The sequence below is a fragment of the Anabrus simplex genome, chromosome 10, assembly GCF_040414725.1.
Source record: "Anabrus simplex isolate iqAnaSimp1 chromosome 10, ASM4041472v1, whole genome shotgun sequence".
Taxonomy (NCBI): Eukaryota; Metazoa; Arthropoda; class Insecta; order Orthoptera; family Tettigoniidae; genus Anabrus; species Anabrus simplex.
This window is the reverse complement of record NC_090274.1, coordinates 51,203,483-51,217,240: the sequence shown is the minus strand read 5'-3', so window position 1 is coordinate 51,217,240 and position 13,758 is coordinate 51,203,483. Positions and strand designations below refer to the sequence as shown.

General features: G+C 38.1%; 1 protein-coding gene across 1 annotated transcript in view; it reads right to left on the bottom strand.

Annotated features, from left to right (window-relative positions):
• The window catches only part of LOC136882346 (zinc finger protein 718), a 73,148-nt gene that overhangs the window by 15,500 nt on the left and 43,890 nt on the right, over positions 1-13,758 (bottom strand). The gene's annotated exons all lie outside the window — the stretch shown is intronic.

The window sequence follows — 13,758 nt, the reverse complement described above, 5'->3', positions numbered from 1 at the left end:
AAATATGCTGAAGAACATGGTAACAGGGCTGCCGGTTGAGAATTCAGTGTGACTGAGTTCAATGTTCGCTACTCGTTTGTGAACGGTTGGCTGTTAAGAGAGCTCTTGCATTTTTGTAGTGATAAAGTAGTTAAAACCTATTGAAACTGTTTAAATTTTGTATGTGTGTATTCCATTTAGTGCTATTTATATACTGGTGTTTAGTGCTTGTTGGTAGAAACTGGGAGTAGTGATATTTATTTGAATTTTATAACTGGTAATTCAGTTGGTGTTCAATAGATTACATTTTCTAGGTTAAGTAGGTGTACCGTGCTTCGAATTTAGGTTGAGGAAATACTTTAGGTAATAATATTAATTCTAAAACAATATTCTTAAATAACTGTGGGTTTGTTGGTATAATACTTACAAAGCCACAACTTTATCGATATTTCATACTATCACGAAGGTAATAATTTATTAAATTAAATAACACGATATGCCTGTAAACTTTGATTTAAAAAGAAGTTAAAGAGAATACATGGTAATTTCACTGGATAATTACGGTACTTAACAGTTTATGGATTGTTGACGATTGTTGCTATATGCACATGCTAGTTGTGTAAATAAATGCAAAATTAGCTGATTACTTTATTCCAATAATTTGCAGTCTTAGTCCCCTGCATACTTTGTACTTTCCACCTTCGTTTATTCATCGTGTAAAAGTTAATAATCAAATTAATATATTCCAATAATATTGTAGATCAAGCCCCCGGCATAGTTTTGACAGAAATTATTGTAGACAACCTCTTATTTTTCAGCATTTAAGGAGACTTTCTTTCCCCGTCCTGCAAAGCTGGGAAAATAATAGTAATCCACGAGCAGTAAAAATTCATATAACCACATTTCAGCTGAGAATTGTCATGTAGGTACAGTATATTTAGATAGTATCATATATTGCCTGGTATATTCATGTGTATCTTTCGTGTGTATCTATTAGAGCATAGTACTAATAATAATCTGTCTAAGCAGTTAGCTTTGTTGGTAATCTTTGAGTACAGTAATTCTTGCAAATTTCAAACTTTCAATTTTCATTTCTGTTTGTGCTTAGTAGTGACACGGTACTGGTATTGTAATTAGGATATGTCTGAACATAATTTAAAATTATTGTAGTGTACTGTACAGTAGTATATGAGTAATATCCTATTAGAATTTAGCATGCTTATTTTATTATTGTAAAATATTTGTGTAGTACCGGTATAGTAGAGGTATCCATAGAAACTCTTACTAAAAGCCTGGTGTTGTAATTAGGATAGGCTTAATTGCAGTTTAGAATAGTGTAATTCTTGTGTATTCCTTTTGGTATTCAGTAATTGACAGCAGTTTTTATCCTGTTAGAATGTTGTAGGATAAAAATAGAGAACGACTTAGTAGTATTGTAGTGTAGTTGTTCATTAATTACCTTATTGTCGTGTGATCTTTGAGTACTATCCCAGTCAATATATCCCTCCATTCATTTATTTTTTGCAAATAAGTTATTTTATTTTTCTTTCCTTTTCATTTTTTCCTGAAAGAATGGATAAGGAGTGCAAGGGTAGGAACTGTGGGTGCGGCGAGGCATTGAGGGATATGAAGGAAGAGTTGGAGAGTTTGAGGGAGATAATTATGATTCTCACAGAAGAAAGGAAGGAAGATAGGACTCCCTCAAACAATGTACAGGTTACAGTAGGTGTACAAGAGGGAGGGGAAGGAAAGGGCGGGGTTGTAGAAGACCGGTGGTCTAATGTTCTAAGGAGAAGGAGATTACGGCTAAGGGCTCTATTCAGGATCAGAATTCAGGACAGGTGTCTGTGCAAAATCGGTACGAGTCACTATAGGTAGAACAACAGAGGGAAGATGAGGAAAAGGGAACTGTTGCTGAGATATGTGGAAATAGGAGGATGGGAAAAGGTAGGAAAGGGAAATGTAGAGTAGAGGATAGGAAAAGACAGGTGGAACAGGGTCATGGGAAGGAGAAAAGGGAGGAGGAAGTAGCTTCTGCAGCTATCAGGAAAGATAGGTCTGACCAGAAGGGGAGTGGATCAAATGAGTTGGGTAGGGTTGAGGCCCTGGTCATAGGGGATTCCATCGTTAGACATGTGGGGAAAGTGTGTGAAGGAAAGGGAACCAGGGTAGAGTATTATCCAGGAATTAGGTTGAGGCGGATGTTGAAGAAAGTAGAAGAGAGGGAGGAGGGGAAGGAGAAGGTGGTAGTGTTTCACGTTGGTACCAACAACGTAAGACAAGCTGATATAAGAACCAACATAGTTGGAGATGTGTGGGATCAGGTAAATGCAACGTAGGTGAAATTTAAGGATGCGGAGATTGTTATCAGTGGAATAATGTGTAGGAGGGATGCTGACTGGGGCGTGATTGGGGATTTAAATGAGACTATGGAGTGGATATGTGTGAAACTGGGAGTGAAATTTCTAGATCCTAATGGGTGGGTAGGAGATAGGGATCTGCGCTCAGATGGCAGATGAGTTAGGAAATTTGTTTGGAAGAGTAATAGGGAGGTACATTCAGGGAAATGGGGTGGCCTAGGGAGCAGTGGTAAGGGAGCAGGGAACTAGAAATCAAGTAGGGAAGACATAAAAATATTAGTGTTGAACTGTAGAAGTATTGTAAAGAAAGGAATAGAATTATTTTAATAGACATATATTTACCAGATATTGTAACAGGAGTTGAATCATGGCTGAGAAATGATATAATGGATGCAGAAATTTTCTCATGGAATTGGAGTGTGTAACATAGAGATAGGATAGGAATGGTGGGAGGGGGAGTATTCATTCTGGTGAAAGAACTTGTAAGCTACAAAAAAGTTAAAGATGACACACATGAAATTCTAGGTGTAAGGCACATTTCTAAAGATAATAGGCAACTTGATATCTTTGCAGTGTACAGACCAGGAAAGGTTAGGGCTGACATGGATTCATAATAATTTGATAAGATAATCGGCTATGTGGGAAACAACATGGAAAGGAATATGATTGTAGCGGGAGATCTGAATTTACCAGATGTCAAATGGAAATAAAACGTGAATGACAGGAAGCATGACCAATAAATGGCAAATAAGTTAATATGGGAAGGACAGCTGATTCAGAAAGTGATGGAACCAACTAGAGGGAAAAATATCCTGGACGTGGTACTGGTAAAACCAGATGAGCTCTACAGAGAAACCGAAGTAATAGATAGTATTAGTGATCATGAAGCTGTTTTTGTCGTAGTTAGAAATAAATGTGATAGAAAGGAAGGCAGCCTCCGTGGCTCAGACGGCAGCGCGTCGGCCTCTCACCGCTGGATACCGTGGTTCAAATCCCGGTCATTCCATGTGAGATGTGTTGGACAAAGCAGAGGCAGAACAGGTTTTTTTCCGGGTACTCCGGTCTTCCCTGTCATCTCTCGTTCCAGCAACGCTCTCCATTCTCATTTCATAGCATTTATCACTCATTACTAAATAACTTTGGGAGTGGCGACCCCATCGTACTAATAGCCTATATCTGCTTCATTGATTACATCCCTGACCCGGTCATTGACTTGAAAACAGGTTGTAGGTTTTCATTTTCAGAAAGGAAGGTCTTAAAAGTAGGACTATTAGGCAGTACCATATGGCTGATAAAGCAGGCATGAGGCAGTCTCTAAAAAGTAAATATGCTTGGTGGAAAACGGTAAATAAAAATGTAAACAGACTCTGGGATGGGTGTAAAGCAATTGTTGAGGTGTGTGAAAACAGGTTTGTACCTTTAAAGATGGTAAGGAATGGTAAAGACCCACCTTATTATAACAGAGAAATAAAGAGACTAAGAAGGAGGTGCAGACTGGAAAGAAATAGAGTTAGAAATGGCTGTGGAAGTAAGGAGAAATTGAAGGAACTTAGTAGGAAATTGAATCTAGCAAAGAAGGAAGCTAAGGATAACACGATGGCAAGCATAATTGGCAGTCATACAAATTTTAGTGAAAAATGAAAGGGTATGTATAGGTATTGTAAGGCAGAAACAGGTTCTAAGATGAACATTCCAGGAATATTAAATGAACAAGGGGAGTGTGTATGCGAGGATCTTCAAAAGGCAGAAGTATTCAGTCAGCAGTATGTAAAGATTGTTGGTTACAAGGACAATGTCCAGATAGAGGAGGAGACCAATGCTAAAGAGATATTAACATTTACATATGATAACAATGACATTTACAATAAGATACAAAAGTTGAAAGCTAGAAAAGCGGCTGGAATTGATAAGATTTCTGGGGATATACTAAAGACAATGGGTTGGGATATAGTACCATATCTGAGGTACTTATTGATTATTGTTTGGTCGGAGGAGCTATACCAGATGAATGGAGAGTTGCTATAGTATCCCCTATGTATAAAGAAAAGGGTGATAGACATAAAGCTGAAAATTACAGGCCAGTAAGTTTGACATGCATTGTATGTAAGCTTCAGGAAGGCATTCTTTCTGATTATATTAGACATGTTTGTGAAATGAATAACTGGTTAGATAGAAGGCAGTTTGGTTTTATGAAAGGTTATTCTACTGAAGCTCAACTTGTACGATTCCAACAAGATATAGCAGATATCTTGGATTCATGAGGTCAAATGGACTGTATCGCAATTGACCTGTCTAAAGCATTCGATAGGGTGGATCATGGGAGACTACTGGCAAAAATGAGTGCAATTGGACTAGACAAAAGAGTGACTGAATGGGTTACTACATTTCTAGAAAATAGATCTCAGAGAATTAGAGTAGGCAAAGCTTTATCTGACCCTGTAATAAAGAGGGGAATTCCTCAAGGCAGTATTATTGGATCATTATGTTTTGTTATACATATAAATGATATGAGTAAACAAGTGGAATCAGAGGTAGAGCTTTTTGCAGATGATATTATTCTGTATAGAGTAATAAATAAGTTACAAGATTGTGAGCAACTGCAACGTGACCTAATAATGTTGTGAGATGGACAGCAGGCAATGGTATGTTGATAAATGGGGTGAAAAATCAGGTTGTGAGTTTCACAAATAGGAAAAGTCCTCTCAGTTTTAATTACTGCATTGATGGGGTGAAAGTTCCTTTTGGGGATTATTGTAAGTATCTAGGTAGTAGTATAAGGAAAAATCTTCATTGGGGTAATCACATAAATGGGACTGTGAATAAAGGGAACAGATCTCTGCACATGGTTATGAGGGTGTTTAGGGGTTGTAGTAAGGACGTAAAAGAGATGGCATATAAATCTCTGGTAAGACCCCAACTAGAGTATGGTTCCAGTGTATGGGACCCTCACCAGGATTACCTGATTCAAGAACTGGAAAAAATCCAAAGAAAAGCAGCTTGATTTGTTCTGGGTGATTTCCAACAAAAGAGTAGCATTACAAAAATGTTGCAAAAGTCTGGGCTGGGGAGAATTGGGAGAAAGAAGACGAGCTGCTCGACTAAGGGCCGGTTCAACCACCTACTGGTAAAGTAGCGTGTAACTTGCCCTCCACGTAAAAGTATGTTTCCGTTCTACCACTTGCAGGTAGAGCTATCAGCAGTATAAATTGCCGTTACCCGGCACGTAATTTATCGGCCTCTTCGAGGGCCCGATAAGACTGTACCTTATTACAAGGGATGAAAATCACTTTAAATATTTTCCTATATACTTAAGACTGTACTTGCCGGGCAAGTTTGAGAGCTGAACATTATTAGCTGTATTTCTGGTGGTATACAACTCAAATTAGCTTAGTATACTGAATAAAAGCATTATACTGTAACAGTGATCGATATTGTATTGCAGGATTTTGAACATTAATGCTTCATTTGGGTTGTAACGGTCACACCAGCCTCTCGCATTGATAGCGTTGGGAACACATTTTATAAAGGATATAAAATCAAAACCTATTTGAAAATAATTTCAAATCGGATTTAATATTCTATGTTTTCAGTATTCAAACACCAGGTATAACTTACTTCTATGTATCCTAGTTACCGCAAGGTTCCTTGTAGTGTAATGGCTAACACGCTCAGTTTTTAAGACGAGATTTGCAGGTTTGAGTCTTCAATATGATGAATTTTTTTTCATTATTAGTGTTGTATTAATCTGTATGCCTCTCTTCAAATGTTCTTTTGTTAATAATACATTTTATTGAAATGTTTAATATGCTTTATATGTGTGCTACTTATAGAAAGTGTTGTTACGATTAATATAGCATACCGTATAGGACAGTCGCCTAGCAGATTCCCTATCAGTTGTTTACATAGTCTTCTTGTAAATGATTTCGAAGAAATTGGAAACTATTCCATTCCCAAATTCCTCTTCCTATGATGGATATTTACCTCAATAAGTTCTTTAACAGTACGGTACCTTCCAACTTAATCTTGATAAACATTAGAATGGAATGCATTATAAATAAATGGAAGCATGTGGAACTAAATGAGGTCACAGAGCTAGTTGCAAATAGAGCATCGTGGAGAGATACTTAATCAATTTACAGAAGCCTGCAAATAGAATGCTCAAAGGCAGTATGTCCATAAGGAAGATGTGTGTGTGTGTGTATATATATACGTATATGGAAGCATGTGAAAAAGAGTTAAGAACAATGGCAGGGAACGAAAATAAATTTTTTAATGTAAATTAGAAAGACGATAAAAACCTGCGTACCTTCTATTACAGAGCGAGCGACTTGACCAATCTACTACGAGAATACTTTCCAAAAATGCTGCCTTACATGACAGGTTATAACTGGCGTAAGAAAATGTAATCTCGAGATTTTAATCCCAATTAGGTATTGATGTTGAAGTTCATACATTAAAATCATGAAAGCTTGATATAAATCGTTGTCCATAACTCTTAAGACTCCCCTTATTAGGTTTTTTTTAAGATAATCAACAGATGCAAGCACAAGAAAATAAGACAATTGAAATGAGCTTCATATATTTGACAAAAGATAGCATCACATTCGAAAGCGAGAAGTCGCTGAAAATCAGTCTAGCCAACTCTGTATATCGGTTTCTAGCTCCGGGTAGCTACCCAGCGCTTGCACGGAGGTGGTTGCATGCAAGGCAAAGCACCAGCTGCTTTACATCCCCTGGTGGTTTACCTCTCGGGCAGCTGCCAGCCACTTTACCAGCAGACGGTAGAACCGGCCCTAAGTGGTATGTTCTGAGCTGTCAGTGGAGAGATGGCGTGGAATGACATTAGTAGACGAATAAGTTTGAGTGGCGTCTTTAAAAGTAGGAAAGATCACAATATGAAGATAAAGTTGGAATTCAAGAGGACAAACTGGGGCAAATATTCATTTATAGGAAGGGGAGTTAGAGATTGGAATAACTTACCAAGGAAGATGCTCAATAAATTTCCAATTTCTTTGAAATAATTTAAGAAAAGGCTACATCAGATAGGGAAACTGCCACCTGGGCGACTACCCTAAATGCAGATCAGTACTGATTGATTGATGGATTGATTGATTGATTGATTGAACAGAATGCTGTGCTAGATATCACCAACCAAACACATAAGGCATTCAGAGTGCCAATACCTGGTAAGTTTCCTGATAAGGAAGATATGTTGCTTCATTATGCACACCTGCCAACTTTTGAAACGGGCTATCAGTAAAACTCAAGTGAGTAAAAAAATCTGATTAAGTCGACATACCCTAGCTTGACAAAAATAATAATACTTCTGAGCTACAAAATACAATAATTCTTGATTTAAACAGGATACTGCAATGAAATCATATCTACTTTCATCATATGCCAATGATTTATAGATAAACATAACAATCAAGAAGAAATCCATGTTAAATAGCAGCAGGCATGGTGAATAATGGTTTCGAGCATACATAACAGGACTTCCTTGATATATTAAGCAGATATGCAATGACTGAAAAAGGCATTACACAATGAAACTGTTTAATGTAACACAGGCAAGAAATAATATAATACACACTGCACATCACATGCTAGTTTGTCTTTGAAGTCATAGTTGTGGCCTTTTTAGCTTCCTGCAAAACGTCTTGAGAAAATGCTTTGTCATAACAGAGACCAGAACTCCTGGTCTTCAAAATAGAAATAGACTCCAGAGATTCATTGGACATGGATGATCTGAACTCTGTTCTAAAGGCGACAACATGTTCACATTCTGCATTGCTATGGGGTATGGTGAGAATAGAGAGCATTACTATAGAAATTCTGTTATACTTGAAGTCTATCGGCTCCACAAATTCTTGGTATCTGTGCCCAACTGGAATCACTGGCAGCATCTTGATTTGCAGCCTAAGTGTCATCTACTTGAAGATCTGTCAACTGCCTCTGAAGCTCATTCACCACCTCATCTGTAGTTTCATTCTCTCCCTTGCATAACATGATAGGAAACTTTTCCAAGAAAATACGAATGGAAGAAAACTGTGCGTCTTCAATTTTGTCTAACCTAGCAACTAGAACATGCAAACATATCATCCTTGGGTGAAAACTTGTGATGTAGGAAAAGTCCTACATTTTAGGATGAGTTTGTCACATTTGGTACAATATGCTATTCTTTTAGGGGCATGTGTAGTAGCAGAATCAAGAATTCTCTTCTTCTGATACTCTTTGGATCCACTTTGTTCAACTAGGTATTCTGAAAGATGTCAAACTTGTGGAAATGTTTCGAGTAGCCTACATAATATTACTTCCTCCTTCAAGAAAGAAAGAAAGAAAGAAAGAAAGAAAGAAAGAAGCAGATTCCACTGCTCCAGTAGTCTATCCAAACATCTGCCTAAAGATAACCACCTAGTACATACATGCTTCAGAATTTTCTTTGCCTCCTTATTGTGCAAGTTCTGAAATGTCTGAAGGTGTTCTTTTCTTTTGACACTGTTCTCTAAGAAAGAAAATACATCAACAAGGATCTCATCCACTTTACGTGGTGATCTTCCAGCATATTTTTAGCTGCTAGATTAATCAGGTGGCAAATGCAACTTATGATGGCAATACCGTGTTGAACTTCCTTCGTGCTTGCTTGCTTGTTGTTTTAAGGGGCCTAACATCGAAGGTCATCGGTCCTAACTTCCTTCAGAACTGCTGAAAATCCATTTTTGTGTCCTATCATAACAGGAACATTGTCAGAGCAGAAAGCCACACAGTTTTCAATTGGTATGATATGAGAATTCAGCTGTGATAACATCAGGTTACCTATGTTTTGCCCTGTTAGGTCACCATCTAACGCTGGTATGGATAGCACAGTGCTCACTACTTTTTCCTGCAGAATATCACAGAATGTAACAATAGGATACAACTTGGCATTCGTATCATTGCTTCCATCCGTTGCCAAAACGAATGGGCCATTTTTTTTTACCATTTTATTTACAATGCATGTCATTTTCATGCGGCCACAGCTATATTTCTTTTCAACTTCTGATGTGGGAAAACACCATCTTAAATAAAGCACCAGCATAATCAGCCGCACTTAAGGGCACATTGTGTTCCACCAAAAAGGAAGTAAACAGGCTCTGCCCTAATTATATCACTGTCAACGTTTCCAGACTTGGCAAAAAAGTGTTGATTTTCTTGTTATCTTCCTTCGATTTAATGTAACTTACATGTTTACTGCACTTCCCACGATTACTTATATAATTTCTTCCACCACATGCAATATTAATATCACACACACATACAGTGCAAAAGGCAAGTTTTTCTCCCTCTCTTGATTTTAGTACACACAGAAAATCAACAGAATATGATTCTTTAAATGTCTGGAAGTACTGTTTCTTTTTGGATTTATTCATGAATCCTACAATAGGAATACAGTGTATGAAAATGTCCGAGAACAAATAGCTCGATATCTACTGAAACATGGAAAGGAACCTGGGTTACTGAACATCACATAAAATTATAACATAGACACTCAAGGCAGTCAAACACTTCATTAAAATATGTCAAAGCACAAAGTCTTAAACCATTAAATGAACATGATGCCAACTTCGTGAACAAAGAATATACATATGATAAAACACACACATGTAGAATGAATGCAATTAGTCCAAGGAATACAGGAAACTGCAAAGCACGAAGTTATAACACAAAAACTCAAACACTTAATTACAATATGTCATAATCATAAAAGGCCAAAACATTCAAGGAACGCCAACTTCGTAAACAAAGAACAACACTCACATGGTCAAAGAATATGGGTTAAATCGCAACAAGCGAACGGAGCAGAACAAATAATTTGCGGAAAAGAGCCTGTCGATACCTAAGATTCACATGGAAGAACTGTTATCCCAGCTTTAAATTCCAATGACAACACAAACATCACAAGTACCAATCATATTAAAGAATGAGTTATTGACTGTCACGGACTTGCCTTCAACCCACGCAAACAATCGACTGTACGGAAGTGGGGTGATTATCGAATGTTAATATTTCAAATTTCTGTCCGCGAAGTTGTAAAATGACACCGTCCTACCGTAAAACACTGCAATTTACATACATTTTACAGATAAACTGTAAAAGTTGGCAGGTATGATTACATTACAGAGTTTCAAAATGATGACATTAGCATCTCGCACAAGATGCTACATTTCAAAGCACGCAAACTAGTGATTAAAGGAGGAATCAGCTGTTCAGATCTGAAAGTGAGCCGGGATTGGATCCGTAGATTCTTGATACGAAAGAGATTGTGTCCACGAAGGCAAACATCTCTCTGCCAGAGAATGTCAAGTGATTTCAGTGACAAAATCATATATTTTCATCGCCACGTGATAGCAATGCAGAAGAAAAACAATTACCTCTTATCTCAAAGTGGCAATGCAGATCAAACCCCAAAAACTTTGACATGCCACACAAAACCACCATCAGCAAGAAGGGAGAATCTAGTGTGTTGGTACAAACAACTAAGTGTGAAAAACAGCAATGCACTGTCATGCTAGCAATAACCACAGACAGAAGAAAATTGCCACCGTACGTTGTTTTCAAAATAAAAACAGTGCCTAAAGTGAAGTTTCCCAAAGGCATTCAAGTACAGGTTCAAAAGAAAGAATGGATGGATACAGCTCTTCCAAGACTGGGTGCATAGGAGTGGGGAGCATGGCCAGAGGCATTGCTTTGATGCCCAGAAATGCTAGTGTGGGACAGTTTCCACGGACACTTGGTGGAAGACACGAAGAAATGTCTTCAGGAAATGAAAGCTGATCTTGTTGTAATTCCCGGTGGACTCACACATTGTCTACAGCTTTTAGATGTTTCTGTCAACAAGCCCTTCAAGGACAACATATGTAAATTGTACGCCCAATGGATGGCAGGAGGGGAGCGTGAGCTGACACCAGCAGGCAAAATAAGGAGGCCATCATTTGAACCCGTATGTGATCGGGCTATGCGCCCATGGGTTATGGTGTCGACAGACATTATGGTGAAGAGTTTCTTGAAGATGGGCATCACAAATGCATTGAACAGAAGTTAGGATGATGAAGTATGGGATGGTGACCAGAATGATGCACACGTGAATAGCTTGGAGACTTAACACATTGCTGACCGAATGCTTGAGCTTGTCACATACCCTGTGGACCGGACATTTTTCTACTAACCATGCTAGGGTGCACTTGATTATAAAGACGTTAATAAATATTAAACCAGTCAATATTTTATCTTTAAAGTTGGTATGGGTACTCTCCAATGCCCCTAAGTTATAGTGGATCTGCCTTTACAAAACCATATTCAGCGTCAATTCCTAAAACATCATTAATGTTTACATCGTTGTCGTCGTCAGAATCACTTGAATAAATAAGTACACTAGGTAAATTACGGCCTGTAGAGGCTTGATTATCACTTCCGCTATCACTCTCACATTCAGTTTCCACTAATTCATTAGACTATTTCCATTTGAACGATCATCGGCATATAATTCTTCTAAAATATTGTTGTCAGCTAACACCGTATTCCACGGGCGCTCCATCTTGTCATTGACTGAACCGGCAGGAAGAAAGTCGACGTTTTGAAACTAAATCAAAGAATAAAATAGGCCGTGAATAAAAGAAAAGTGGCAGATATACATCTACGATTTATTCTACTCAATGTGCACGTCCGAAATAGTTCAAGATATAGTCAAGAGATGTCACAGGAAGACCGAAAACAGTGTCGTGAATAAAACCGAGATTTCTCGGGGCCCGTCACCTACCGCTGGCGAGCGTACTACGAGATTTCTCGGGGCCCGTCACCCATGTGTTAAGGCAGTGACAATGAATAGTGTAAGTATGCCAGTTGTCTTGTTTCAATAGCCCAATGCAAATTTTACATTTGTTCGGGAATACGATCTTTTTGCACACGAATCTCCAAATATATCAGGTACCAAAAAGTTTCACACTTAATTTTGTCAAAAAAGTGTGAGTTATATGCGAGCAAATATGGTAATTAGTTCATTTTCACTAAGACTGTAGAATCATTGCAGGTTAGTGAAGTTTTTGAGATGACAGATCTCTAGACAGCCTCCCAGCTTCAAGTTTGGAAATCTTCCAGTCTTTCTACCTCAGAAAACTCTGGACTCTCAATTTTGCTATTACCACCAACATCACAGACACATCACATCTTATGGAGGGCATCACTGGGTGGCAGAAGAGGAAATAAAACTGCTTTCTTCCTTGTGAAGGGAGCATTGGAGCAAATTAAACAAGCTGCAGAAGAGCTGACAGTAATGTCAAATAACTGTACTGCTCAAAAAAGAAAATGGATGCCTTTGTTTGCCTGTATGTGGATCTTAAGTGAAGTAGAATCACTTCAGACACAGTCACCTGTTCCTTGGCGGACTGGTTAGTGTACTAGCCTTTGGTTCAGAGGGCCTTGGTCTCAATTCCCCACACTTGGCTTGAAGACTGGGCATTCGTGTTGTACCCAATATCTCTGCAACCCATGCACCATTCACCATATACCATACATGGCACTATCCACCACCACATAACAAGCAGTTCCCTCGAAGTCCTGAGTTGCATTTCAGTGATACTGAAATAATACTGAATGTACCAACATGTATTAATGTGATTACATGAAAGGTACTTTGGACATATTCTATCAAATGAATCCATTCACCATATTCCTGTACACATTGCAATTATGCAGATTAAACCACAAAAGAGTACACTTCTATACTGAAAATTAATTTAGATTTCACAGTGTATGTATTGCATTTACCAACATCATGGGAAAGAATTTACCATAGTACTCACATGCAGTGTCTAAGACACATCTGTACAGATCTATTAACAAGTAAAGGAAGGTATCACTTGTTCCTCTACTGAATTCTACCTAAATCTGGTATTTGAATTTTGCTGGCGGGACCTAGTGTTTACAGTGTGCTATGTCTTCTGGTATTGGCTAGAGCAATTTTGTTACTTTCATTGATTTGTCTCAGTCTTATCCTCAGCTTTAACAATATGAAAGTGACTACGGTATGAGCTATGCTAGTAATGTCATTCGTTATGCAGCCAGTCCCTGCTATGAATGGTGTGGAACTGTTGCTCATAGGATTGGTTGGTGCATGCATTTCAGTGGGCTTGGCAGACTGATACGTAATAGCAAATTCTGGCTCAGTGAGGAAGGCAACAGGAAACTATCTCACTCCTTATTTCCCTAGTACGCCTCTTCAGTGATGCCTAGGACTGAACATACATATATAAAAAACTAAGAAGTTTTATTAGTTTTATATTAGCAGATCGAAAGAGCACACTTCCATACACTTGTATATGTTTCTTTGTAATAGGGCTCCAATCATAAGTTAAGAGAGATTGTTTATCTAAACAAAAGATAA